Genomic DNA, 27,871 nt, shown 5'->3' on the forward strand with positions numbered 1-27,871 from the left:
TCCTTAAATAGTATTGGAGGCCGGTTTACACAAGGTGAAATGAGAGGGAAATTCAAAGCTTTGCCAAGTGAGAATTGGCGCCTAAAATTCAGCACATGGGAAGTAAGTTCTAAAATCTAGTATGTGCAATTAGATCTAAAACTTATGCTCCACTTTGGGCTAGCTTGGGTCGGTCCTAAGTTTAATTTGAGTTTAGGAAATTCTAATTAAACTTAGGTTGGCATTTTAGGTACCAATTTGCAGTTTTAACAAAATTACAAAAGAAATATTCTATGCTACTTTTGACAAGAATTTAAAAGCTATTCTACACTAGGAGCTATGGCTTCTTTGAGCATGTATAGGTATGTCTTTCTGCCATCAGTAGCAGTGTTCCAATCCTCTTCAAGCTTCCTAGCCATGACCCTAGTGATTAGCCCAATATGACATGTTGGTGGGCTTTCAATTGTAGTGGTGCTTGGGCCTCTTCCATCATCCCCTCCCCCTTGAAAAGGATTTGTCCTCAAATCCAATGCTTCATCTTCTTCATTAGTACCTACAAAAGGAGACAAATCAATGACATTAAAAGTATCATGGACTCCATATTCTGCAGGCAAATCAAGTTTATAAGCATTTTTGTTGACTCTTTTGAGGACTTGGAAAGGTCCATCACCATGGAGGCTAAGTTTAGACTTTCTCTTAGTTGGGAACCTATCCTTCCTAAGATGAAGCCAAACTAGGTCTCCTTCCTAAAAAATGATTTCTCTCTTTCCCTTATTGTTATACTTGACATATTTCTCAGTTTGTTGTTGTATTTGTGCTTTAACCTTCTTATGCATTTTCTTAACAAATTCAGCTTTGGTAGCACCTTCCTTATGCACAAAAGTTTGTGGATTAGGAAGGGGTAACAAATCTAAAGGAGTAAGAGGGTTAAAACCATATACAACTTCAAATGGGGAAATATTAGTAGTCTTGTGAACTACTCTATTGTATGCAAATTCAATATGGGGAAGATACTTGATGTGATTCCAATAGCCACATAGAACAAGATTCTTGACATTCTTAGGAATCACCTTGAGCTGGAAAATATAGAGGCACTTTTCTTAGAGTTGGATCATTGTTCTAAGACAAGAACTCACCAAAAACTAGTACCAAATCCCAAACTCATTTGGATGAACCAAATATTGTCAAATTGAATCAACAAAGAGAATGAAAGCTGGAATGACCGAACAGAATTAAACAACTAAACATAAGAACCGAACAGAATTACAAACAAAACAGAACATAGTGCTGGAAAATAGAAAAACCGAAACTGAAAAACTCAAGAACACAAAGCAACATGAACAATTGAAGAAGAAGAAAGGAAGGAGAAGAGAATGCTCATGAAGATGGAAGGAGGATGGATGATCTCGCCACTAGAAGTGTGGAATGCTCCTAGATGAGAGTGATGCCGCCACTTGAGGACTCCATTGATCCATCAAGATAAGACTAGAGAAGAAGGCTCCAAAAGCTCTCCAAAGGTCACTCAAAATTTGAGTAGAGTTTTCTTAGATTAATTCCAATCTGCATTTTACAAAGAGAGCACCTCTATTTATAGCCTAAGGTGCTGAAAAGTAAGCTACACAAATTCAAAAATACTCCCTCCTAAAAAGCTTCTAGAATTTGCGCCTAACACAAAGCATGAGGAAGGTGTGATCCCTTCTCTCACTTTGGCACCTCCTTATTTACTCCTACACCTATCTACTAACACACCCCCCCTAAGACTCTTAACTAAAGACTAAAAGATGCTTTAACAATAGAGGTTTCTAATGTTTCCCTCTAAGCACCTTTCTAAACAATATTTATTTAAAACTTGGCTTTGCCCTTCATGGGATGGTCTTTGGGCTTTTGTGGGCTTTGGCCTTCTTGGGCTTGGGCTTGGGCTTTATCTTTTGCAAAGATTAACAAGAAAAACTTTAAATGTGAAGGCGAATGATCTTGTTCTTCATTATAAAAAGCCACCTTTAGTTGATTCTCATCAATACTCATCCCAAGATTTGTGGTTACCCCTCATGACCGCCCTAAGCATAGTAGAAAAAGATCTATTGACTACTTCAGTTTGTCCATCCGTTTGAGGATGACATGATATGGATAATTGAAGTTTAGTGCTTTCCCAACGAGTTTTCCAAAAATGGCTTATAAACTTTGGATCTCTATCCGATACTAAGCTTTTAGGTAATCCATGAAGTCTTACCACTTTTCTGAAGAAGAGTTTGAAAACATTTTGAGCATTATCCACCTTGTGGCATGGAATAAAATGTGCCATTTTGCTAAAACGATCCACAACCAAAAAGATGGAGTCAAAACCTTTTGCAGTCCTAGGGAATCCTAGAATAAAATCCGTGCTAATGTCTTCCCATGGAGCACTTGTAATTGGTAAAGGGGTATAGAGTCCATGAGGCATTGTTTTAGATTTAGCTTTTAAACATGAAATGCATCTAAAACAATGTCTTTGAACATCTCGTCTCATGTGAGGCCAAAAGAATTTTCCTTTCAAAAGATCAAGAGTTTTATCAACTCCAAAATGGCACATGAGATTCCTTTACAAGAAGTTTTCTATGTGTGCCTTGAGGTATACAAAGTTTTCCTTCTTTAAAAAGATACCCCTCGGATACATAAAACCCTTATTGTGCTCTATGTTCACACTTAGCAAAGAGGGACGCAAAATCTTGATCTGCTTTGTATAGATCTCTTATGTTGTCAAATCCAAGAATTTGGGCTCCAAGTTTTGAAAAGAGCACATGTCTCCTTGAGAGAGCATCAACCACTATATTTGTGCTACCCTTCTTGTATTTTATGACATAAGGAAATTGTTCAATAAATTCCATCTATTTTGCATGGCATTTGTTCAACTTATGTTGACCTTTCAAATATTTCAAAGACTCATGATCACTATGAATAACAAATTCTTTAGAAACTAGATAGTGTTCCCAAGTCTTTAAGGCCCTCACAAGTGCATAGAGGTCTTTGTCATAGGTGGGATAGTTAAGGGTGGCTCCATGAAGTTTTTCATTAAAATAAGCAATTGGATGCCCTCCTTGTAACAAAACTGCACCTATGCCAACTTCCGATGCATCACACTCTAGCTCAAAAGTGTTGGCAAAATTTGGTAAAGCTAGAATGGGTGCATTAGTGAGTTGAGCTTTTAGCCTCTTGAAGGCTTGTTCATGCTTCTCATTCCAACAAAATGGAGTGTCTTTCTTCACTAACTCATTGAGTGGTGAAGCTAGACTTGAGAAGTTAGGTACAAAACGTCTATAAAAACTTGTCAAGCCATGAAAGCTCCTAACATCTCCTACATTTTGTGGTGTTGGCTATTCTTGGATGGCTTTGATTTTCTCGGGGTCAACATGCACCCCATTTTTGTTAACTACAAAACCTAAAGACACTACATTATCAACACAAAAAGTACATTTATCACTATTAGCAAACAAACTATTAACTCTAAGCACTAAGAGAGCTTTCCTAAGGTGTCTTAGGTGGTCTTCTTGGCTTTGACTATAGACTAAGATATCATCAAAATAAAATACTACATATTTACCTATACAATTCCTTAAGACATGATTCATGAGCCTCATGAAGGTGCTAGGTGCATTAGTGAGACCAAAAGGCATCACCAACCACTCATATAGTCCAAATTTGGTTTTGAAAATAGTTTTCCACTCATCACCCTCTTTGACTCTAATTTGGTGATATCCACTTTTAAGATCAATTTTGGAAAATATGATGGACCCATGCAATTAATCAAGCATATCGTCTAGTCTTGGAATTGGATGCCTATACTTGATGGTGATAATGTTGATGGCCCTACAATCACAACACATTCTCCACTTGCCATCTTTTTTTGGCACCAACAAGACAAGTACAACACAAGGGCTTAAGCTATTTTGAACCCAACCCTTCTCCAACAAATCTTGTACTTGAGATTCTATCTCCTTAGTTTCCTCAGGATTAGTTCTATAGGCTGGTCTATTAGGTAGACTAGCCCCCGAAACTAAATCAATTTGATGTTCTATACCTCTAAAAGGAGGAAGTCCTATGAGGCCTTCCTTAGAGAATATATCATAAAATTCTTGTAAAAGCTCCTTTACTTGAGGAGATAAAACCAAAGTCTCAAGATTAGTGGCAGTGCATGTAAGTGTTCCTTTACAAAAGATAAGGCTTGGAGGTTGTTCAACAAGAAGCATATTTTCAAAGGTATTTTTAAATGTTTCGTCTTGTTGAAAGACCTTGTGGGAAGGAACACTTTTATCCCACGCCTTTTTCTCCCTAAGGGATCTTTCTTTTTCTAATTTGATTTTTTTTTCTGTTCATCCCTCTTTTGTTTCATTTGTAGTTGATCTCTTACCACTTGTGAATGTGGTAAAGGATTGAGTATAAACTTATTTTCATTATGGGCAACGGTAATCTCATTGATTAGACCATTGTGCATGGTTTTCTTGTCAAATTGCCAAGGTCTACCCAATAAGATGTGACAAGCTTCCATGGGTACTACATCACATAAAACGTTATCTTTGTAGTTACCCACAGAAAACTCGACTTTCACTTTCTTGTCTACAGTTAGTTCCCCATCTTCATTGATCCATTGAAGTTTGTAAGGTTTTGGATGAGGGACTACTTGTAGATTTAACTTTTCAACCATCCTAGCGCTACAACAATTGCAGCAAGAGCCACTATCCACAATAAGAGAACACATGTTTTCGAAAACTTTGCATCTTGTATGAAAGATGTTCTCTCTTTGTGTTTATAGGTTCACACTAGTTTGGTTGCTAAGGGTTCTTCTAATCATCATTAATTCCCCTCACAAGGATATACTCTCTCATTGTTCTCCTCCTCTTCTTTCCCACTAGGTGCATCATCATAACTACTATACTTATCTACCCCCCTTAAAAACAAAGTTCTTTGATTTGGGCATTGAGCTTGTACATGACCTCTTCCATAACACTTAAGACACTTAACATCCCTAGTGCGAATAGGTGGAGTGAGCATATCTTTTCCTACACTTTTGGGAGTCTCTCTTGGTTTTTCTTTAGGCACACTCTCCTCACTTTTAAAGTCTCTTCTTGGATAAGAATTAGGGTATGAACCTTCCCTACGACTTGAAGTTTTCCTCAAATTTTATTGTTCAACCTTGATACATAATTGAACCAAATCATTCAAGTCTTGGTAGGGTAAGAGTTCAACTCTATCTCTAATCTCAAGGTTAAGCCCACTTAGAAATCTTGCTATGGTAGTGGATTCAGATTCCCTAATGGAGGCTCTCATCATATATAGTTCCATTTTCTGCCTATATTCCTCTACACTCATGGTCTTTTGTTGGAGTCTTTGGAGCTTGTCCATTAACTCCTTATTGTAATAGGAGCGAATATGGCGACGTCTTAAAGCTTCCCTAAGATCATTCCAATATTCTATGAGAGGGTCTTTATGAAGACGCCTATCTCTTTCAATGGTCGTCCACCAATACATAACATTGCCTTGAAAACTTAGACTGGCTAAGGGTACTTTGTTTTCTTTGCTCACTTTGTGACAACCAAACAATTGTTCTACTTTCATCTCCCAATCTAGATAGATTTCTACATTTTCTTTACCATGGAAATGAGGTAGATCTACCCTAACCTCTCTAGGGCTTTCTTTCTTTTCCTTCCTAACTCTTCTAGGGGGTGGTTGATAGTATTCATTGATTTTAAGACTTTGTTCTCCATATCACTCATTGCCCCTAGAGCTAGATGTATGCGAACCTTTTTTGGATTTAGTGTATTCATCTTTAACCATTTTCAAGTCATCTTGCATCAAAGCAAATTGAGCATCCCTTTCTTTAAGTTGGGCCTCATGTTGCAATTGTCTATATGAAAGTGCTTGAACATCTTGTGCAATTTTTTTCAAAAGAGTTTTAAGAAATGTTCCCTCACTTTCATTAGAGTTGCGAGATGGAGAAGACATGGTTAAAGACTTGTGTTATAAGTATTTTACCTCAAAAAAAAAAAAGAATAGTAGTGAAGGTAGCTTTCCAGGAAAGAGAGGTGGATCACTAGGATCTCTTAAGTACCAAGTCTTTCCTTGCCAAAATCTATCCCTCAAAACTTGTCACAAAACTTTTTCTAAGTAAATTACTTAAGTCACAAGTAGGAATGAAAACACAATTTTATGCAAAGAAACAAAGCAATTAACAATACAAAACAAGTAAGTAAAGCAAAACAATTAACTAAGCACAAATTAAAGATTACTAACTAAAAAGCTTTAAAACTAGACGAATCCTAAGGTCAGGCTTCTAGACACTTAGAGCCATTGAAGACACACTCACCGTCTAATACGTAATTATTCCAGTAATTAATCAAAGTTGAATGTAATTACAACTCAAAGGAAATACAATAGAACTTGAATTACAAAAGTAAAATTCAGATTTCCTAAACTATGCAATCCTTGGCTTTTGTTACTCTTTCTTGTTGCGTTCCACAATTTGTATGTGTTTGTAATCCTATTTGCTGCATCTCCTTGCCTTAACCTCTTATGGTTAGTCAATTGAAATCTCCAAAATAGTACCTACTAAGTAGGGGTGAACTCACCACAAAGGTTAATTCCAACTTAACAAGCACCACTTTGAAATTCTTTCACCAACAATTAGAGGTAAAAAAAATTAAAGCAAAGAACAATTCAAATTTAGAATAGGACAACAACAAATGGAGTAATTTGTATGACACAACTTGAAATAATGTTGAATAAATTTGACAAGCAATCAAATAAGCACTCAATAAAAGGTGGCACACAAATTGAACCTAAGGAATGACACTAGAATTGATTAGAAAAAACCAAAACAGTACTACTGGAAATTTTAGGCACAGAAAGTGTGACTTAGACAATTTATGCGAGCTGGCTATTTGATATTTGAATCTGAAATTTTAACCACAAACAATTCAAGGTCTTAGCAAAATTTTGGCGCTGGAATCACATTAAAACAATGCACCAAATAATTGTGATAAAATTTTCAAATATGTTGTCAAATTACCGTCTCTGTTGGCACCAGGATGTACACTTTTTTTATTTGATTTATCATTTTTTTTTCTATTTTTTATTTTGAATTGATTATTTTTTTCTTGTTTAGAATTTCACAATTTTTCTTCAACAGATTTTAATTTATAAGTAAAATCAGCCAACACAGAATTGAAAACAGAGTGATCCTAATCCTGGAATTAAAAACAGTTTGAAGAAACTTCAAGAACACAATAAAATTGATGTATAGAATTTGTATGGATCTAACACACAAATATGAACTCAAATCTAAAAGGAAAAAGCACCAAAGGATCAAACAAATTCAGATTAAAAACTGCACTCAAAGCAAATCAAGAAACCAAAATTATCAAAAACAACACTACATGGAATTGATGAGAATTTAGGAGAAACATGACTAGACAAAACACAATTGGATTCAAAATCAAAATGACTCAAAAAAACACAATATAAACCGATTGAAATTGCAATAAAGACTCAAATAAACCAAAAACAGAACAACAACACAAATCTATATGAAATCCTACACAAAATTTGCAAAATAGAAGCTCAAGATCAAATTGAACATGAATGCATCGATTGGATTAAACCAAAACAACATCTAAGACAAAAACAAACTCAAAATCAGCAAGACAATCAAGGATTCATGAAGAACAACATGAAATTGAATGTACACAAAATTAAAAACGAAATAAGGCACTTATCTCTTGGAGACCATGGCTCTAGATACCAAATGATGGAGAAGTGCCTTCATGATTTGTAGAATTGTTGGTGATTGGCGGAAGCTTTATGGAGTGTAAGTGAAACAAGGTCCTCCTTGGAGTATGGTGACCTTGAAGGTGCATGATAGGTAGGGATTGAGAGTAGTGAGGTCAAATCTCTTTGGTAAGGGGGAGATTTGAAGATCAATAACCTAACCTAAGAGGTTTTTGGGCAAGAAGTGAAATTAGCACAATTTGGCAGCAATTCACTAAGTATATTAATCTTGTAAAAACAAGAGCCAAGGCACTCCTTAAATAGTATTGGAGGCCGGTTTACACAAGGTGAAATGAGAGGGAAATTCAAAGCTTTGCCAAGTGAGAATTGGCGCCTAAAATTTAGCACATGGGAAGTAAGTTCTAGAATCTAGCATGTGCAATTAGATCTAGAACTTATGCTCCACTTTGGGCTAGCTTGGGCCGGTCCTAAGTTTAATTAAGAGTTTAGGAAACTCTAATTAAACTTAGGTTGGTATTTTAGGTACCAATTTGCATTTTTAACAAAATTACAAAAGAAATATTCTATGCTACTTTTGACAAGAATTTAAAAGCTATTCTACATTAGGAGCTATGGCGTTTTTGAGCATGTATATGTTGGTCTCTCTGTCATCAGTGGCAGTGTTCCAATCCTCTTCAAGCTTCCTAGCCATGGCCCTAGTGATTGGCCCAATATGACATGTTGGTGGGCTTTCAATTGTAGTGGTGCTTGGGCCTCTTCCATCATCCCCTCCCTCTTGAAAAGGATTTGTCCTCAAATCCAATGCTTCTTCTTCTTCATTGTTAGGGGGATGTATATGGCTGGATAGTTTCCATCATCCTCTCCTTCTTTAGAGGATCTATCCTCAGATCTACAGGGTCGATGTCGAACAACAGCCTTATTCTTTCTTTGACAACTATGTTCATCCTCCAGGATCGAATGTCCATCTATTGAAGTCATCAAACAAATCAAATGAGTTAGTTTCAACAATATAAAAATCAGTTTTATGAAGTTGCCATTCTTTTTGTTTTTCTATTGTTTTTGGCAACTTTTTACAAGATTTCTTTAGGGAGGAGTTCATAATTTTCTTTTCTTTCAAAAGCTCAAGAGTTTTATGATCTCCAAAATGACTTATGAATCCTCCTTCATGTGACTCTTTTACAAGGACTTTTCTATGTGTTATTTGGGGTGTGAAAAGTTTTTCTTCTTTAAATAAGTACCCCTCATAAACATAAAACCCTCCATGTGCTCTATGTTGGTACTTAACAAAAGTGGGTGCAAAATCTTGATCTTCTTTATAAAGTTCAGATATGTTTTCAAATCCAAGAATTTGGGCTACATGTTTAAAAAAGAGGGCATGTCTCCTTGATAGAGCATCCGCCATAATATTTGTATTGCCCTTCTTGTATTTGATATCATATGGAATTTGCTCAAGAAATCCCATCCACTTTGCATGTCTTTTGTTTAACTTGTGTCGACTCTTTAAATATTTTAAAGACTCATGCAGGGCCTTCACAAGTGCATAGATCTCTTTGTTATAGATGGGGTAGTTGAGGGTTGCACCATGAAGTTTTTCACTAAAATATGCAATTGGGTGCCCACCTTGCAACAACACAACACCTATTCCTACTCCCGATGCATCACACTCTAGCTTGAAAGTTTTTGCAATGTTTGGTAAAGCTAGAATGGGTGCATTGGTGAGTTGAGCTTTCAACCTTTGAAAGGCTTGCTCATGCTTCTCCATCCAACAAAATGAAGTGTCTTTCTTCACTAACTCATTGAGTGGTGAAGCTAGACTTGAGAAGTTAGGATCAAATCTCCTATAATAACTTGCTAGACCATGAAAACTCCTAACATCTCCTACATTTTGTGGAGTTGGTCACTCTTGGATGGCTTTGATTTTCTTGGGGTCAGCATGTACCCCGTTTTTGTTAACTATAAAGCCTAAAAATATTACAGTATCAACACAAAAGGTTATCAATATTAGCAACCAAGCTATTGTCCTTAAGCACTAAAAGAACCTCCCTAAGGTGACTTAGGTGGAAATCTAGGTTTTGGCTATAAATTAAGATATCATCAAAGTAAACTACTACATATTTACTTATGCAATTCTTAAGGACATGATTTCATGCTAGGTATATTAGTGATTCCAAAAGGTTTCACTAACCACTCGTATAGTCCAAATTTGGTCTTAAAAGTAGTTTTCAATTCATCACCCTCTTTGATTCTTATTTGGTGATATCGACTTTTAAGATCAATTTCGAAAAATGTAATGGACCCATGTAATTCATCAAGCATATTATCAAGTCTAAGAATTGGATGCCTATATTTGATGGTGTCATTACTAATGGTTCTACAATCATAACACATTCTCCATTTGCCATCTTTCTTTAGCACCAAAAAAATAGGTACAACACAAGGACTTAAACTTTTGCGAACCTAGCCATTCTCCAACAATTCCTGAAATTGTGATTCTATCTCCTTACTCTCATAATGATTAGTTCCATAAGCTTGTCTATTTGGTAGACTAGCCCCTAGAACTAAATCTATTTGATGTTTTATACCCCTAAAAGGTGAAAGTTCAATGGAGTTTTCCTTAGGGAATATATAATCAAATTCTTTTAAAAACTTTTTCTCTTGAGGAGGTAGCTCACAAATTTAAGCAAATGTGACAGTGCATGCAAGTGTTCCTTTACAAGAAAGGAGGTCTAAAGGTTGTTCTGATAGAAATATATTTTCAGTTTTATTTTCAAATTTTCCTTCTTTCTTAATGACCTTGTGGGAAGGAGCACTCTTCTCCCACACCTCAGATTGGTCCATAAGGACTTTCTCTTGATTTTCTATTTTTACATTTTCTTCACTCTCACTAGTTTCTTTTTCTTGGCTACTATTCTTATCCTTGTTCCTTAAGATCATAGATCTTTCATTGATACAATGAGATGCTAAATGACCCTTACCAAGACATTCTAAACATTGAATTTCTCTAGCTTGAGTGTGTGAGATATGCTCGGATAGGTTTTGGGAAAGTTTTAGATATGTTTCTTTTATATGTTCTTCCCCTCTTTGGAACTCATCCTTGTCATAAGATATAGAGTATGAACTTTGTTTTTGACTTGATTGTTTTCTCAAAATTTGTTTCTCAACTTTAATGCTAAGTTGAATCAAGTCATTTAAATCTCTATAAGGTAAAAGTTCAACTTTGTTTTTGTTCCCGCCAGTTGACCAAACCGTCTTCATGCGTCTCTGTTAACTTCGCGTCCAAGAACCCCTGCTCCTCCGATGGAAACACCTGAAAAGAAAGAGACAAAGAGCGCCCTCGCGACCGTTTGCACTCCGAGGGTCAAGTCAATTTCTTGGGCAATGAACACCAAAATCTAACTCTCAGATCACTGTGTGTGTTTTCCTTCTCTATGTTCTTCTCTTAGAAATGCGTAATGTCCACTAATGAAAGCGTAGTGTGTTCTTTTAAAAACGTACCTTGTTATGTATGTTTTCACCCTTATATACCTTTCAGTGTTTCTGCCCTTCTGTTTAACTGTGACTTAAGCATCCTGTAGGCGAGTCTTAGCGACACTAACACCCAGACTTAGGCCCATCTAGTGTGTAAGACTACCCTGCCAAAGTGCAACTGGCGCGATATGACTGCTTGGTTGCCAACTCATGCACCCAATCTCTGAGCCATCCGCCCTGGGAGCTCCCTGCCTTACTCACGTGCCATGCATGCAGATCACCCCTGGGACGTGACCCTTACGAGTCGTCTCTTTCCAGTGGCTCTTTAACGGTGGTGTGTACTACCGCGTCCCTACACCCCATGCACGGATTCCACGTTTTGAGTTTTCTTCTGCATCTTCTTCATTCCTCTGTTTTCTGGGTTTTTCGACGAGAGGAGGGTTTGTTGGGTTTCTTTAGTTTCACACCATAGTTTCCCCTTGCTGAAGCTTTGCTTTCTTCTTTTCCTTGTTGAGGGGTTACCAACAAGGGACCATGGGAAGCTCCACCACTGAGGCAGTACAGGAGAACTTGGCTCTTAGCCTTGGGGAATTCTTCGCTAATGGCAACTCCTCAAGATCTGTTGAAGGACCAGAGGAAGCTCAGCAGCAACAACAAGAGGAGGCTTAGGAGTGCTCTCGCCCCCATCCTCGAGTGCGAGAGGGTTCTGAGGAGAGGAGGCGCTAGGAGGGTTATCCTTAAACGAGGCAGGGTGCCCAGCTGAAGAGGAATGAGAGGTGGCTGTTGTTGCGGCCTTGCCCCTCTTAAAGACAGGGCCACCCATACTGTCTTCTTCATCATCTGATGCAATGACCAACCCCCCTTACCTTTACCAATGGGAGCTGGAGGTGGAGAAGCCCTAACAGTTGCCAAAGGATTTGCGGCAATAGGGGTTGGAGAAGCAGGAGCAGGAGTGGCTTGAGGGAAAGGTGGAACAAGAGTGGCTTGGGTGGAAGGTGGAACGGGAGTGGCATGAGTGACAAGGGAGATAGGGTGTGTTGAGGCGCCCGCTACAACAGCAGCATCATCACGTATGGACAAAACCTCAACTAATCTAGCCCGCTTCTATGCGTTTAGCACCATGCCTGCACCAAAGAAAGAAGAGATAAGAACTAAGTAAACAGGGAGAATCAGAAAACCAGTATAAGTATAAGCTAACAGATTCAGAAGAACAATAAACAGAGTGGTGTATGAGGAAGATCAATATAACCAACAAGCCCAGTTGGGCTGTATTCGATCTTGATGAGCTCTGTGGTGTTGAAGATCACCCCTAGGCTGGCCAAGCGATTAGCTGAAGAGAGCTCATCCAAGGTTATGGCCTTCTTGAGTTTTAGCTTCCCAACCCAGTACAATGGAAATCCATCGAGGGCGGTGCGGTCGTGGTCGGAGCAGCACACCCTGAAGAATTTTCCTTTAAACCCTTTGTATGACTGATAGCTGTCGTTTCGCTGTCAAATTAATATGATTCTAGCGTAGACTTGTCTAACACTAGAGAGATGATAGTATAATTGTGGCCAGATGACCCCAAGTCGTCTCCCAACGAATCCAATAGTAAAATCAGTTGATCAGGGTTTAAAATCTATCTGCAAGCAATAAAAGTTAGCAATAACAATAAAGATGGAAAGGGGATTTGAGATAGTTGTGCAAAAAAAAAATAAAAGAAATTAAAATAGCAAATAAAAAGCGGTTGATCCCAAGTTCTTCCACCATTGAATTCTTCACAGGTTCTCTAAAGATTAATCTTTTCTCAATCCTCCAACAGAGCTAAACTAGATTGAACATGCGCCGATCTGATTCAACTGAAACTCACCAGTAAAGCATGCGTCTACTAGTTTAATCAATACCCACTTTGTTCCATGCGTATACTCCATAGGAATTCTTACCTCCTCCCCTTTGAATCATGCGCCCAAGAAATTAATTAGAACTATGCGAACTAACTAAGAAACCAAAGTTTAAGACAAGGAAGACTCTCAATCATGCGTTCAAGTACAACCTCTCACAAAAACTAGTTTTCCAGGAGATTAGACAATAAAAACAACTGCTATAGAGAATTAAAAATCGAAACTTTTATTGGAACAAAACCTCAGAACTCAATGGGGAATTACAAAAGAATCAACCAAAAAGGTTTAGGCTTCCATGCGGAGGCAAAACAAAAGAATTACTAAGAAGAAAATAAACTAAGAAAACCCTATGCAGCTCTCCCTTTTCTCCTTGATGCTTGTGTCCTTTTATAGGCTTTTCTGCTCCAAGGATCTTGAGAGAATATTGTAGTTTATATTTTGTAAACAGTTTCCACTTTCCATAATTCTTTTTATTTTGCAGAAGATTTGCTTCCAATTCTGTTTCTGGAATCTTGTAGCTTTTATTTTCTCTTTCTTTTCCTCAGAATTTGTTTTCTGTTTTGATTCAAAGAAGCAACTTGGACTTTTGCATGTTTGGCCCATTCACAAAGGTAGATGCTTCCTCCGGATAATTTACTCTAAAAACACGAAATTAACAATAATAATAGTTAAGGCCAAATAAACCCAATTATAAGAATATTAATTAAAACAATAGATTTATTTATTATTATAGTCCAATAACCTATGAATAAGGCTAATGAGTGTGAATAAATATATGCTCATCAAATACCCCCACACTTATCCTTTTGCACTCCCGGGCAAAACACTCTAAGGTTTAAAAAGAAAAGAAAAACAGTGCAAATAACAAATAGCAAATTCTAAGAATGCATAATGACAAACATGATATAATTTCAAGAAATCAAGGAATCAAGAAAAATGTGAATGAAAATTCCTATATTTTAATATACAAGCAGGTAATTAAAATCGAAGGTTGAATCAAAATTGACAAAACTTCAATGGACACTCTCCTACTCTCAAGTGTATAGGATTTGTATTTACACTCAGCACCCATGCAGACAAACACTACCATATGCTTAGCAAGACTCTAATATTCATAACAATCGAAAAAAACATGCAATCAAAGATCAAGAGGTCTTCATAAGGGATGTAATGAGGCTAAGGTAAAGGTAGGTAAAAATGGGAAAATAGGCTTAAAAACCATAGAAAAACAAAGGAGCAATGAAGGATAGGTCTAAAAATAAGTGTAAGTATTATGACAATTCAACTCCTCTTTTTATTTCAAGATATAATTTTTTTTCATATAATAGACAGTCAATCCAATGTATTAGAGGATTCACTCTTATTTTCTTTATTTTGCTTTGCTTTTCTTTTTCTTGTTGTTTTCTTTTTTTTTCTATCCATTTTTTTTTCTTTAAAACTAAAGAGGTAAACTATGAAAATGAGATACACCCTCACATTTATTCAAAAACCTATTCCCAAATAATTTCAAAGCTCCTTTATCTTCTAAGGTAGGGACAAACATGGTTTTTCTGTTTTGAGGCTTGTAATGAGGGTTAAAAATAATAAAAAGGCTATAGGCTCAATGGGCTAACAAATGGATTATAATCATAAAGGTAGGCTAGTATGGCTAGTGGGTTAATTTAAACAAAGAATGCCTTTATCATATCAATTCATGCACGTAAATCACAATTGTAAAACAAAGAATCAAGCTAAGTTCTAGAGTATAAGCAACCATGAGTGAAAACACACTAAAAAGAGTATTAAATGATATATCAATTAAGGCTCAAAACTCACTAGGGACATTCTATCAAAAGATTCAACCCAAAATTTCTCATAACCAACTTATTTATCAATTTTTCAGAAAATCCAAACAAAAAATATCAAGAAACCAAGATTTTCAAGAATTATAAAACATGTCAGCCATTAGACAATCCTAAAAAGCTTATTTATTAACAAAAGCAAAAAGAAATTCAAACAATTAAAAGAAAAAACAAAAAACACAAAAATAAATCAACAAAAGATAAATCCTAAACTATCATTCTCCTCCCCCACACTTAAATCATACATTGTCCGCAATGTAAAATCAACAAATAAATGTGTATAATAAAAGTGAGAGAAGAAGTACTCCCTCATTCAGCTTGAGGGAAGTGGCAACTGCAACAAATCTCTTCAACCATCTCCTCTACAATATAATCCAAGGGCCTTTGTATAGTGTAGCACAAAGATGATGATTGCTGGAAGGTCTTGCCAAGGCATGCAGTACCTTGGTAAACTATGAAACAAACATGCTATGACGAATAAGCGTTGAATTAATAGATGAAAAAGGGGCGGGTTAGGAGGGCGTGTGAAATGGTACAGTTTCTTCCATGAATGGATGATGGTACTTTCTAAAGTATAGATGGAAGACAAAAATGTATTCATCATAGACGATCTGATATGGTTAGCTGTTTGGGGATCGTCTAAGGGTGGTGGTCTAAGGCTAGACAGTCTAGCTAGGGTAGACGGTCTAGTTGGGGTGGGAGATGGAATGAAATGTAAGTTAGGAAGTGGTGGTGGCTGGTAAAGGCTGCTTTCAAACGTTCCAATTATGATAGAAGGTGTAGCCAGTGGAGATGATGGAATGAGTGATATGGGTTTCACCTTAAATAGTGGAGGTTGTACTCTTTGAAGCTTCAAGGATGGAAGAATAATATCATCTTCTTCTCCACTAGCAGCATCTACCTGAAAGATGGCCAATGTCAACTCTTCCTCATTTTGTATTACCTCCAAAACCCTATTAGAGTCATCTGCTAGTGCGCAATCTTTTTCAGTAGATTCAGCAAGTATAACAACATCAACAACTTCAGCATGTGTCATAAAGTCTAATGCCTCTTGATTAAGCAATGATTTTTCCTCCACCAGTGGAGGTTGGACATTAGTTGGTAATGGTTCAGAGATCCTAACAACCTGCAAATCAATAGTGTCTGCATTGCAAATTATATCATCAGAGGTTATGCATTTGTTCATCACAGAACATGCTGCACATGTATCATCAAAATCCTTTGTGTCTTCAGCAGTCATATGCACTTTGGGAGTGTCTGGATAAGGTTTTATTCCTGCAAATGAAATGGAAACTGGAGGCATGGCAGAATTAATCTCAACACATATATCAGGATCACAAGTATAGCATGTATCAAAGTTGGAAAGATTTTCTATATCTAAATTAGGATCATGATGTGAATTCAAACTTTGCTTAGAAATATCTTCAAATTGTCTAGTCAATTGACCAACTTTCTCTTCTAACTTTGATAGAGTAGCATCTATGCTTTGCTGAGATTTCATTGTATTTATCATTAATTGTCTCACCAGCTCCTCCAAAGATGGCTCTTCAAGATTATGAGTAATATTATCAGTTTGCAAAAATGGTTGAAAAGGTGTTTCACTTTCATCAAAATAGTATTGCTGATAATATGGTTGTTGTTGAGGTTGCTCATATGACGACTGACAATATGGATTAAAATGCTGAGGTTGTTGAAAATATGGTTCACATTGTTGTAGAGGCTGCTCATAAAACTGTGAACGTTGCTGCAAATATGGCTCATAATAAATATCATAATTGTAAATTTCTTCAGCTAATTTCCGTTCCATTTTAGAATTGAAAACAGGGGATGTATATTATGGACACCAACACCTATTAGACGCCTTAGAGCAAACTCTTTTTTGTTTAAATTGAAAAGCAAACCAAGTAAACTCCCAGGAAAGAGAGGTGAGTCACAAATGGACAAACTTAGAAACCAAGTCTTTCCTAGCCAGAGTCTTCCTTGAATTGCTTTCAATATTAAAAAATCAAAGAGTAGCAATTGAAGTGTCTACCCTAAATGCAAGATCCTATAAAAAAAAAAACTAATGTAAATGCTACACTTAATGCTTAAAAAAATAGTTAAAGAAAAAAAAAGATTATGTAAAAATAAATAAAGAAATAAATAAAATATAGAAAATAAAAACAGTAAACAAAAACAAAAATAAATAAAGATGACAAAACAAAATAAAAGAAATAACTAAAAACATAAAAGATATAAAATAAAGGCAAAATAAGATAAAGATAAAAGATATAAAGAAAGAAAATCAAAACAAATCAAAACAAAATAAAGATAAAAGATATAAAGAAAGAAAATAAAACAAATCAAAACAAAATAAAGATAAAAGATATAAAGAAAGAAAATAAAAACAAATCAAAATAAAATAAAGATAAGAGATATCCTAAATATTAGATTTTTTATTTTTATTTTTATTTTTTATTTCGTTTTTTTTATTGCTATACTAAATAAATAAAAACTAATAGGAAGAAAATACAGGTTAAATATTCAGAAGAAAAAAAAATTAGGAAAAAAAAAATTATGCAGAGAAGAAAGAAAAACCTGATAACCAAAATCAAATTGGATTCCCCGGCAACGGCGCCAAATTTGATAGCTGTCGTTTCGCTGTCAAATTAATATGATTCTAGCGTAGACTTGTCTAACACTAGAGAGATGATAGTATAATTGTGGCCAGATGACCCCAAGTCGTCTCCCAACGAATCCAATAGTAAAATCAGTTGATCAGGGTTTAAAATCTATCTACAAGCAATAAAAGTTAGCAATAATAATAAAGATGAAAAGGGGATTTGAGATAGTTGTGCAAAAAAAAAAATAAAAGAAATTAAAATAGCACATAAAAAGCGGTTGATCCCAAGTTCTTCCACCATTGAATTCTTCACAGGTTCTCTAAAGATTAATCTTTTCTCAATCCTCCAACAGAGCTAAACTAGATTGAACATGCGCCGATCTGATTCAACTGAAACTCACCAGTAAAGCATGCGTCTACTAGTTTAATCAATACCCACTTTGTTCCATGCGTATACTCCATAGGAATTCTTACCTCCTCTCCCTTGAATCATGCGCCCAAGAAATTAATTAGAACTATGCGAACTAACTAAGAAACCAAAGTTTAAGACAAGGAAGACTCTCAATCATGCGTTCAAGTACAACCTCTCACAAAAACTAGTTTTCCAGGAGATTAGACAATAAAAACAACTGCTATAGAGAATTAAAAATCGAAACTTTTATTGGAACAAAACCTCAGAACTCAATGGGGAATTACAAAAGAATCAACCAAAAAGGTTTAGGCTTCCATGCGGAGGCAAAACAAAAGAATTACTAAGAAGAAAATAAACTAAGAAAACCCTATGCAGCTCTCCCTTTTCTCCTTGATGCTTGTGTCCTTTTATAGGCTTTTCTGCTCCAAGGATCTTGAGAGAATATTGTAGTTTATATTTTGTAAACAGTTTCCAGTTTCCATAATTCTTTTTATTTTGCAGAAGATTTGTTTCCAATTCTGTTTCTGGAATCTTGTAGCTTTTATTTTCTCTTTCTTTTCTGTTTTGATTCAAAGAAGCAACTTGGACTTTTGCATGTTTGGCCCATTCACAAAGGTAGATGCTTCCTCCGGATAATTTACTCTAAAAACACAAAATTAACAATAATAATAGTTAAGGCCCAAATAAACCCAATTATAAGAATATTAATTAAAACAAAAGATTTATTTATTATTATAGTCCAATAACCTATGAATAAGGCTAATGAGTGTGAATAAATATATGCTCATCAACGACTGCTGGAATAGGGTTAGGATAACTCTCCTAGTTACCCCGCTGAAGCTAACCGAAAGGTTTTTCCCAGGATTTTTGGCTTCAAAGAAATGGAGGAAAATGTCTACGGAGGGGGCATGGCCTAAGTAGTTACAGAGAATGGAGAATGCCCTGATGAAGGCGCAACTGTTGGGATGCAGTTGGGTAGGGGCGACGTTTATCTCAGTTAATAGTTCCGTTTCAAAGCTGTTGAAAGGGAGGCACTGCTTAATGCGCTTGAAGATGGTTTGATAGAAGAAAAAGAATGGTTCACCATCGTTGGCGCGATTTTCCACGCAAACAGGTTCGCCCTCTACACAGGGACGAACCGAGATGTAAGCACCACACTCTCTCCCGAACGCTCTACCCTTGAAATCAGGTTCGCTGTCCAGGTGTGCCCTCTAGTCAGCGAGAGAGGTGAGGGAGGAGGTTTTAGCGAGGAGGTCGTCAGAAGCCCAGGGGTACAAGGGCCTATAGTTGACGCTAGGAGGAGGGTTGGCGGTGACTTTTGTTCGTGCCATGATGAAGAAAGCTAAGAAAAACAAGGAAAAGAAGAAAGCAAAGGTTCAGCAAGGGGAAACTATGGTGTGAAACTAAAGAAACCCACCAAACCCTACTCTCGTCGAAAAACCCAGAAAACAAAGGAACGAAGAAGATGCAGAAGAAAACTCGAAACGAGGAAATATAAATAGTCCCAGGCAGTTATCAATGCACAAACCAGAAGTAAAGGACCATCAATGGGAAAAAAACCATACCTTTAATTGTTGATGAGCGAAAGTTTCGGTTTTTGCAAAGGAAGAAACCAGAGAGCTCGAGGAAGAAGATGAAGAGTGAAAGAGAAGTTTCAAGTGATGGAACAGTGCATGAAGCGCGCGATTTCGAAAGACTTAACGTAAACATGAGAAGCGCAAGTGACGTTAAGTCCCAACCGCATGATTAAAACACGTGTGCGTTGATTACAGCATGAATATGAAGGCGTCACTTCAGTGCACTGTGCACATCCTGTCACAAGAAGCCACGTAGGTCGGTAGGGCAAGGCCATAGTCTCTTCGCTGAACAAGTTGACAACTCGAGACTGAGGGGCTTGTGTACCGACCAGTCCTCGGACTCGGGTGTTGACCAAAGTCAACACAGTGGGACCCCGAAGGAGAGGTCCACTGGAAAGTACAGCAGGACAGGAAAGAGTCTCGTTAGGCTCACGAGTAAGGGAGTCAAGGAGGGGGCGGCACCAAGGCAGGGCGGGGAGTCCTCGGGCCTCGGCACCTCAACAGTAAAGATGGACAAAGAAAGGTGGCTTTCAAGCTACACACTAGTTGCTAGTAGGGAGAGGCCCAGATCACGAGGGATTCGTGCATGGGGTGTAGGGACGCGGTAGTATGCACCACCGTTAAAGAGGGCCACTGGGAAAGAGACGACTCGTAAGGGTCACGTCCCAGGGGTGATTTGCATGCATGGCACGTAAGTAAGGTAGGGAGCTCCCAGGGCGGATGGCTCAGAGATTGGGTGCATGAGTTGGCAACCAAGCAGTCATTTCGCGCCAGTTGCACTTCGGCAGGGTAGTCTTACACACTAGATGGCCCTAAGTTTGGGTGTTAGTGTCGCTAAGACACGCCTACAGGATGCTTAAGTCACAGTTAAACAGAAGGGCAGAAACACTGAAAGGTATATAAGGGTGACAACAGACATAATGAGGTACGTTTTTAAAGAACACATTACGCTTTCATTAGTGGACATTACGCATTTCTGAGAGAAGAACATAGAGAAGGAAAACACACACAGTGATCTGAGAGTTAGAGTTTGGTGTTCATTGCCCAAGAAACTGACTTGACTGTCGGAGTGCAAACGGCCGCGAGGGCGCCCTTTGTCTCTTTCTTTTCAGGTGTTTCTATCGGAGGAGCGGGGGTTCTTGGACGCGAAGTTAACAGAGACGCACGAAGACGCTTTGGTCAACCGACGGGAACAATTTCTTATCTCAAGTTTGAGACCACTTAAAAACCTAGATATGGTGGTATGGTTTTCTTCATTAATCCATGCCCTTTTTATATATAACACCATCTTTTGCCAATATTCTTCGACACTCAGATTTCTTTGATGAAGTCTTTGGAGCTTTTCCATCAACTTCCTATTGTAATGTGAGGGAATATGGCGACATCTCAAGGCTCACCTAAGGTCATTCCAATATGTAATGGGAGGGTCCTTGTGGAGATGTCTCTCTTTTTTTAGGGTAGTCCACCAATTCATAGCATTTCCATGAAAACTTAAGCTGACTAAGGGTTCCCTTCTTTCCTCACTTACTATATGGCAAGCAAACAATTGTTCTACCTTCATTTCCCAATCTAGATATGTTTCAACATTTTCTTTTCCATATAAATAAGGTAGCTCTACCCTAACCTCCTTTGGGTTTTCTTGTCTTTCTTTTCTAACTCTCCTAGGGGATGTTTGATAATATTCATTAATTCTAAAGCTTTGTTTCCCAAAAGAATTATCTACCCTAGAGTTAGATGCATGAGAACTTCTTTTTGATTTGTTGTATTCATCCTTTTCTTTAACCATTTGTCTATACGAAAGTGATTGAGAGGCTAGTTGTTTCAAAATAGATTTGATAGACTCTCATTCACTTTCATTAGAATGATGAGAAGACATGGTTAAAGTTATCTGTTGTAAGTAATTTACCTCAAAAAAGAAAAGGAGAGTAATGAAGGTAGTTTTCCAGGAAAGAGAGGTGGATCACTAGGATCTCTTAAGTACCTAGTTTTTCATTGCCAAAACCTATCCCTCAAGACTTTTCACAAATCTTTTTCTAAGTAATTTACTTAGATCACAATTAAGAATGAAAAACACTATTTTATGCAAGAAAAAATGCAAAGCAATTAAACAATGCAAAGCAAGTAACAATGCAAATAAATTAACTAAGACACAATTAAAGATTACTAACTAGAAAGCTTTAAAGCTAGGCGTATCCTAAGGTGAGACTTCTAGACACTTAGAGTCATTGAAGACACACTCACCGTCTAATGCGTAATTATTCCAATAATTAATCAAGTTTTAATGCAATTACAATTCAAAAGAAATACAATGGAAATTGGATTACAAAAGGTAATTTAGAATTCCTATTCTATGCACTTCTTTTGCTTTTGGTACTCCTTCTTGTCGTGACTCTTTCTATTGGCACCCACTCTTTATGTATTTTTGTAAACTCACTTGCTGCAACACCATTGTTCAACCTCTCAAGTTTAGTCAATTTAAATCTTCAAAACAGTACCTACTAAGTAGTAATGGACTCACCACAAAGGTTAATTCCAAACTTCACCAAGCACCACTTTTGAAAACTTTCACCAACAATAGAGGTCAACAAATTTAAAGCAAAGAAACAATTCAATTTGAAATAGGACAACAACAAATAGAGTAATTATATGACACAACTTGAAAGAGTATTGAATGAATATGACAATCAAACAAATAAGACACTCAACAAAAGGTGGCACACAAATTGAACCTAAGGAATGACACTAGAATTGATTAATAAAACCAAAACAGTACTAACGGAATTTTTTGAGGCATAAAATGCGTGACTTAAAATATTTATGTTGAGCTGTATATTTTGAATTTGAATTTGAAATTTGTGTCATACAAAAACAGAGGAAGCCTAATTCTGGAATTAAAAACAGTTTGAAGAAACTTCAAAAACACAATGGATTTGATGTATAAGAATTTGTATGGATCTATCACACAAACATGAACTCAAATCTCAAAGAAAAATGCACCAAAGGATCAAACAATTCAGATTAAAAACTGGACTAAAAAACAAATCAAGAAACAAAATCAATCAAGAAAAGTACTACTAGGATTTGATGACAATTCTTGGAAACACATGAGTTGTCTTAACATGTATAGATTCATAAAATCAAAAGACTCAAGAACCAAAACAGTTTGCACCTTTTGAATCACAAAGAAATACTCAAATTCTAGAAAAAAAAAATAGTTTACCACAACACAAATGAATCCTACATAAAATTTGCAATATAGAAGCTCAAGATCAATTTGAACATGCTTTCACCAATTGGATTGAACCAAAACAACAACTAAAATAAAATCAAGACTCAAAACAGCAAGACAATCAAGTATACTTGAAGAACAACACGAAATTGAAATGAACATAAAATTAAAATCAAGATAAGGCACTTATCTCTTGAAGACCATGACTCTAATACCAAATGATGGAAGAGTGCCTTCATCCTTGGAGGTTTTTTGGTGGAATTTGCGGAAGCTTAATGGAGGTTCACGGTCAAGCCTCTCCTAGGAGGTGTGGTTGCCTTGGAGCTACAAGTTAGGTATGAAATGAGAGTGGTGAGTCCATCTCTCTTTGGTAGAATGGAAATTGAAGATCAATAATCTAACCTTGAGAGGTTTTTGACAAGTAGTGATATTGGCTCAAATTTGGAAGCAATTCACTATTATATTAATCTTGCAAATACATGAGCCAAACCCTCTTATATATAGTGTTTAGAGGTTTGGAAATTCAAAAGAAAGTGGAGGGAAATTCAAATGAATTCCCTCCCAAAAGTGGCACCTAAATGAGCACATGGGGAGGGGTGTGTCTAGTTTGTATGCTCACCCCCTCCATGGGCTTTCTAGACCGGCCTTGGTAAATTTAGAGGTTTTTTTAGAAACTCTAAGTTTACCTAGGTTGGTGTTTTAGGTGCCAAAATTAATTCTAAGAAAACTTACAAATAAAGTTCCTATGCTAATTTTGACAAGAAATTAAAATCTACTCTACACCAGAGCTTATGGCATTTGAACATGTATAATAATGTTTCTCTGCCATTAGTAGCAGCATTCCAGTCTTCTTGGATCCTCTTGGCCATAACTCTAGTGGTTGGTCCAAATCTACCCTTTGGTGAGCTTGCACGTGGGCTTGATCCCCAAATGTCAGAGTGAATTAAGGAAAAAGGAGATGAAGCACATTGTGAGACACTACTAAGAAATAAACTACGAATATGCTTCCCTAATTGACATGACTCACGATAAACTAGATATATTAGAAAAACTTGGAACAAGCTGTCGTATCTTGGAAAGACTATGATGTCCCAACCGAGCATCAATGAAAGATGGTGAATCCATAATCGTGCCAACATGTGTTGAAATTTGTAGTTGATAAAGTCCATGAGACTCACATCCGGTGCCAATCATCTGACCTAAACTCTTGTCATGTAAAGAAACAAAATCTTTGGTAAAAGAAATAACACAATCAAGGGAACAAGTGAGACGACTAATGGATAATAAGTTAAATGGAGATCCAGGGACATAAAGAACATCATCAATAGATAAAGAGGGAAAAAGATTAATAGTACTAAAACACCATGTGATGATACCCTATATCCATTGGCCATGGTAACTGAAGGTAAATAACCCGTAGTAGATAGGGAAGAGAAGAAAGATTGATTACCAGTAATGTGATTTGTGGCACTTGAATCTAGAACCCAAGGGCCAAGGGAATTAGAGTGGGTGAGGCCAACAAAAGATGTACCTGAATGTGCAATTGAAGCAGTGGAACTAGGGTTCTGACGATCCTCATACCATTTTCGTTGAATTAAAGTATGGTCCAGAGTGGCAGCGGAAGAGGGAACGGAAGAAGCCATAGAAGATAAGGACAAATCCAGTCACTGACAATTGGCGGCAACAACAAAGATAAAGGCTTTGGCGAGATTTCGGTGACGTCTCCAACGAGATTCCATCGACGTCTCTGGTGAAGGTCCGACGACGGCTTCGGCAAGGTGGCGGCTCCAGCGAGGCGGTGGGGCGATGATTGGAAAATTCCAGTGAATAGCGGGTTCACCAATAAAAATTGAACCCTAATCGGATGCTCTGATACCATATTAAAGTAAAAGAAAGAGTAGGGTAAATCCCTTGTGTATATTGAACACATAGGGTTATGTTTATATAGGAAAAGAAACATATGGACTAAGTCAATTACATAAATATGAAATATCTAACAATATCTATAATATCTAATAATATCTAACTATATCTATTAATATATAACGAAACTCATGCATGTATTTGTTGGTTTCTGAATGTTATATTGATCATGATATATTGAATTTTTGGTTGGTTGATTTGATACATTGTTCATGATATATTATTCTCATTGATTGATTATTGGTTTGAACTATTTGAAAATTTGCAATTACTTCATAAAACTAAAACCAATTGTAAAATTTAACTCTTGATCTTGTTAAAAATTTCAAAGAAGATTCCCAAATTTAGTTTATGACCAATAAAAAAGACAATCTATTATAGTTTTAAAATGTATAGACACAATTTTTTTACAAGGATCCAATGACATTTTTTTAGATTAGGGAAATAATAGAAAAAATCAAATAGTATACAAAACTACTATTATCTTTTAAGCAATTCATTAATAATAAATCTTAAATTGAATGTTGATCAAAGAATAATTTTTGAATAATATTATGGATGATATATTAGTTGAGGCTATCAGACTTTTTTAAAGATCAAATTTTAGTAAATTAATTTAGCACCAGGTCTTTTAAAGATCAAATTTTAGTAAATTAATTTAGCACCAGGTCTTGATGGTCTTTCCTATTGTTTTCATAGTACTTTTACCTACCAATTTTAGTTGTACTATCTTTCATTTGATCCACTATCCTATTCACTAGAGCCTTCATTGATATTCCTTTTACACACCCAAATCACTTAGCTGAGTTTTTGCCATATCCTTCTCCAAGTTTAAGTTTTATTTTCTTGTATGTCTACCACATCTATTTCTTTACTTCACTCATTTTTGCTTTCATTTTTTACTTGAGTATAAGGTATTTATAGATTTTTTTCCCACATTAAGGAGACATTACAATGTGGTAATTGAATATTGTACATTTTATCTACTTTTGGAATTTCAAAGTCAGTTTAATAATAAGGTTTACAACCAATCATATTAAAATTGGATTCTGCCTTTGTTGCTACAAAAAAAAATTAAAAGCCATACTTTATTATCATTATGTGATTTTCTTGGAAATTTAATGAAACTACTGGAATTCATGGTGTTGTTGGTGTCTTAGTGGCCCATATTGTGTGGACTATTAGTGCTGACTAGTTCAATTCTGGCTGATATATTTTCTTTTTATTGTTCTTGTTACGGGGATCTCTTAAAGAATCAAGATACAGATCTATCATATTTACATGAAGAGTTTATGTCCTTTCTTATGGTTGAACATTGACATTCAATTGGATCAAATTAAGGATTCTTCATGGCTGCACTTTTTCAATATAAACTCTCAAACAAAAACAAAAATATACCTTCTATATTGCTTTGGCATTTTCTTGCTTATAATTGGAGCTTAATACCTACTTAGGAAATGTGAAATTGTGTAGTTATTGTCCTTTTTTCCTTTGGCAGATTGAGAAGCTTAGTGACACAATGTACCAGCCTGAATCATAGCTTAAGTTCATAACGAGGCTTGGTTACAGGTAAATTAATATTAATTATTTTGGACTTGGTATAATAAATTGTAAAATTTTTTTATTGTTTTATGAAGCTTTCAATTATTTTTGGACTAACTAGTAGTTTTTTTTTATGAGAAACATGTTTGGACAACCTTCTTTATAAACACTCGTCAGAGATAAAAATACAAACTTAAGAAAAGTGAGATGAAAAAACTTTTTCAAATTAACTTGCATTTGTGGTGCTCCATTATTTTTAAATATGTTTTATTTTCAAATTATGTTTTATTTTTTTCGGGTATCATATGTTGGAAGTGGTGCTCCATCACCTAATCAAGTAATATGATCAAGTGTTGTAAGCAAAACTGATTAGGAATGAACAATGTGTGTTTTAATTTTAAATTATGTATCAACTTTTGAATAATTATGTGTTTTTATTTTCAATATAATGAATGGATGCTTATAACTTTATATATTATTTCATTTTATTAGTATTTTATTTTCTTATTATGAAAATATATTATGTTTAGTTTAATTATGCAAACCAGATTATAAAAAAGTGGTGGTTAAATTTTATTTATTTAGAATTAAAATTACGTCAGTTGATTGTGGTCTTTATAAACTTCAGTCTATACGAAAATCACCGCCACCATATACAACGCTTTTTCAAGACACCTAAAGATTAGAAATGGCCATAGACAAAGAATGAAAGAAAATACAACAAATGAAACATTTCCCAAGTCTCTCTCTTTTGGTGTTTTATTTCCTCTTTTCCTTGCACTTGATGGTTCTTCTTAGGATGTTAATCCTTAACAAAGCCTCGTCCCTTAGTTGTTGAACAAGATGCTTTGATGTCTCCAAATCTATGTGGAAAGTTTGAAGATTTTGCTGATGTGTGTGTTGTCTAGTAGTTTTTAACTTGTTAATTCACTCCTTGAAATGATCAAAATTCATTTGAATCTTTATCTCTTATAAAAGAAATATTTTCTTAAAAGCTGAGAAATTTTTATTCAATTTTTTTTTCAAATCAACCAATTGAAAAAATTGTTACTCAAGTGGTTGAGGCTAACACAAGTTTTTCAACCTGTTGAATTGTAGAAACAACCTGTTGTTTGACATTTAGTGGTTTTTAAAATGATATGGAAAAGCTTTGCTTAATTTTGTCTTTGATGTTAAATTGAAATAATCGATTATTTCGATAAAACAACTAGTTTTTCTGAAAACCTTAACCAAATTTTTGTTGTTGTTTTTATAACAAAATTCTGTTATGTGTTTTAAACTATTTTAAATGCTTCCAACTGTTTTTGGTTTTTTATCTAACAACTTTAACCACTTGATTGAGTTTATATAAAGGTTGTTTGATATTCTTTTCAAGACACTAAGAAAAAAAGATTATTAAAACTTTTTTCAAGAGATCAAGAGTTTTGGATCATCACTTGTGTGTGGAATAGGATTGGGTGTTTGTATACTTTTGTACTATAGCTTTGCAAAGCCCAAGTGTATTCTTTTCTCTTCTCTTTGAACATTGTATTTTTGTATTTATGTTTAAGGTAGTTTCGGAAAAGTGTTTCTGAAAATTGTGGTGTTGCCAAGGAGTGGTGTGTGTTCTTGAGGGGTTCAAGATCATCACTCTTGGTGTGTGTTTTGTAATCTAGGTTTG

Source organism: Phaseolus vulgaris, chromosome 8 (genome assembly GCF_000499845.2).
Source record: "Phaseolus vulgaris cultivar G19833 chromosome 8, P. vulgaris v2.0, whole genome shotgun sequence".
NCBI classification, from domain to species: Eukaryota; Viridiplantae; Streptophyta; class Magnoliopsida; order Fabales; family Fabaceae; genus Phaseolus; species Phaseolus vulgaris.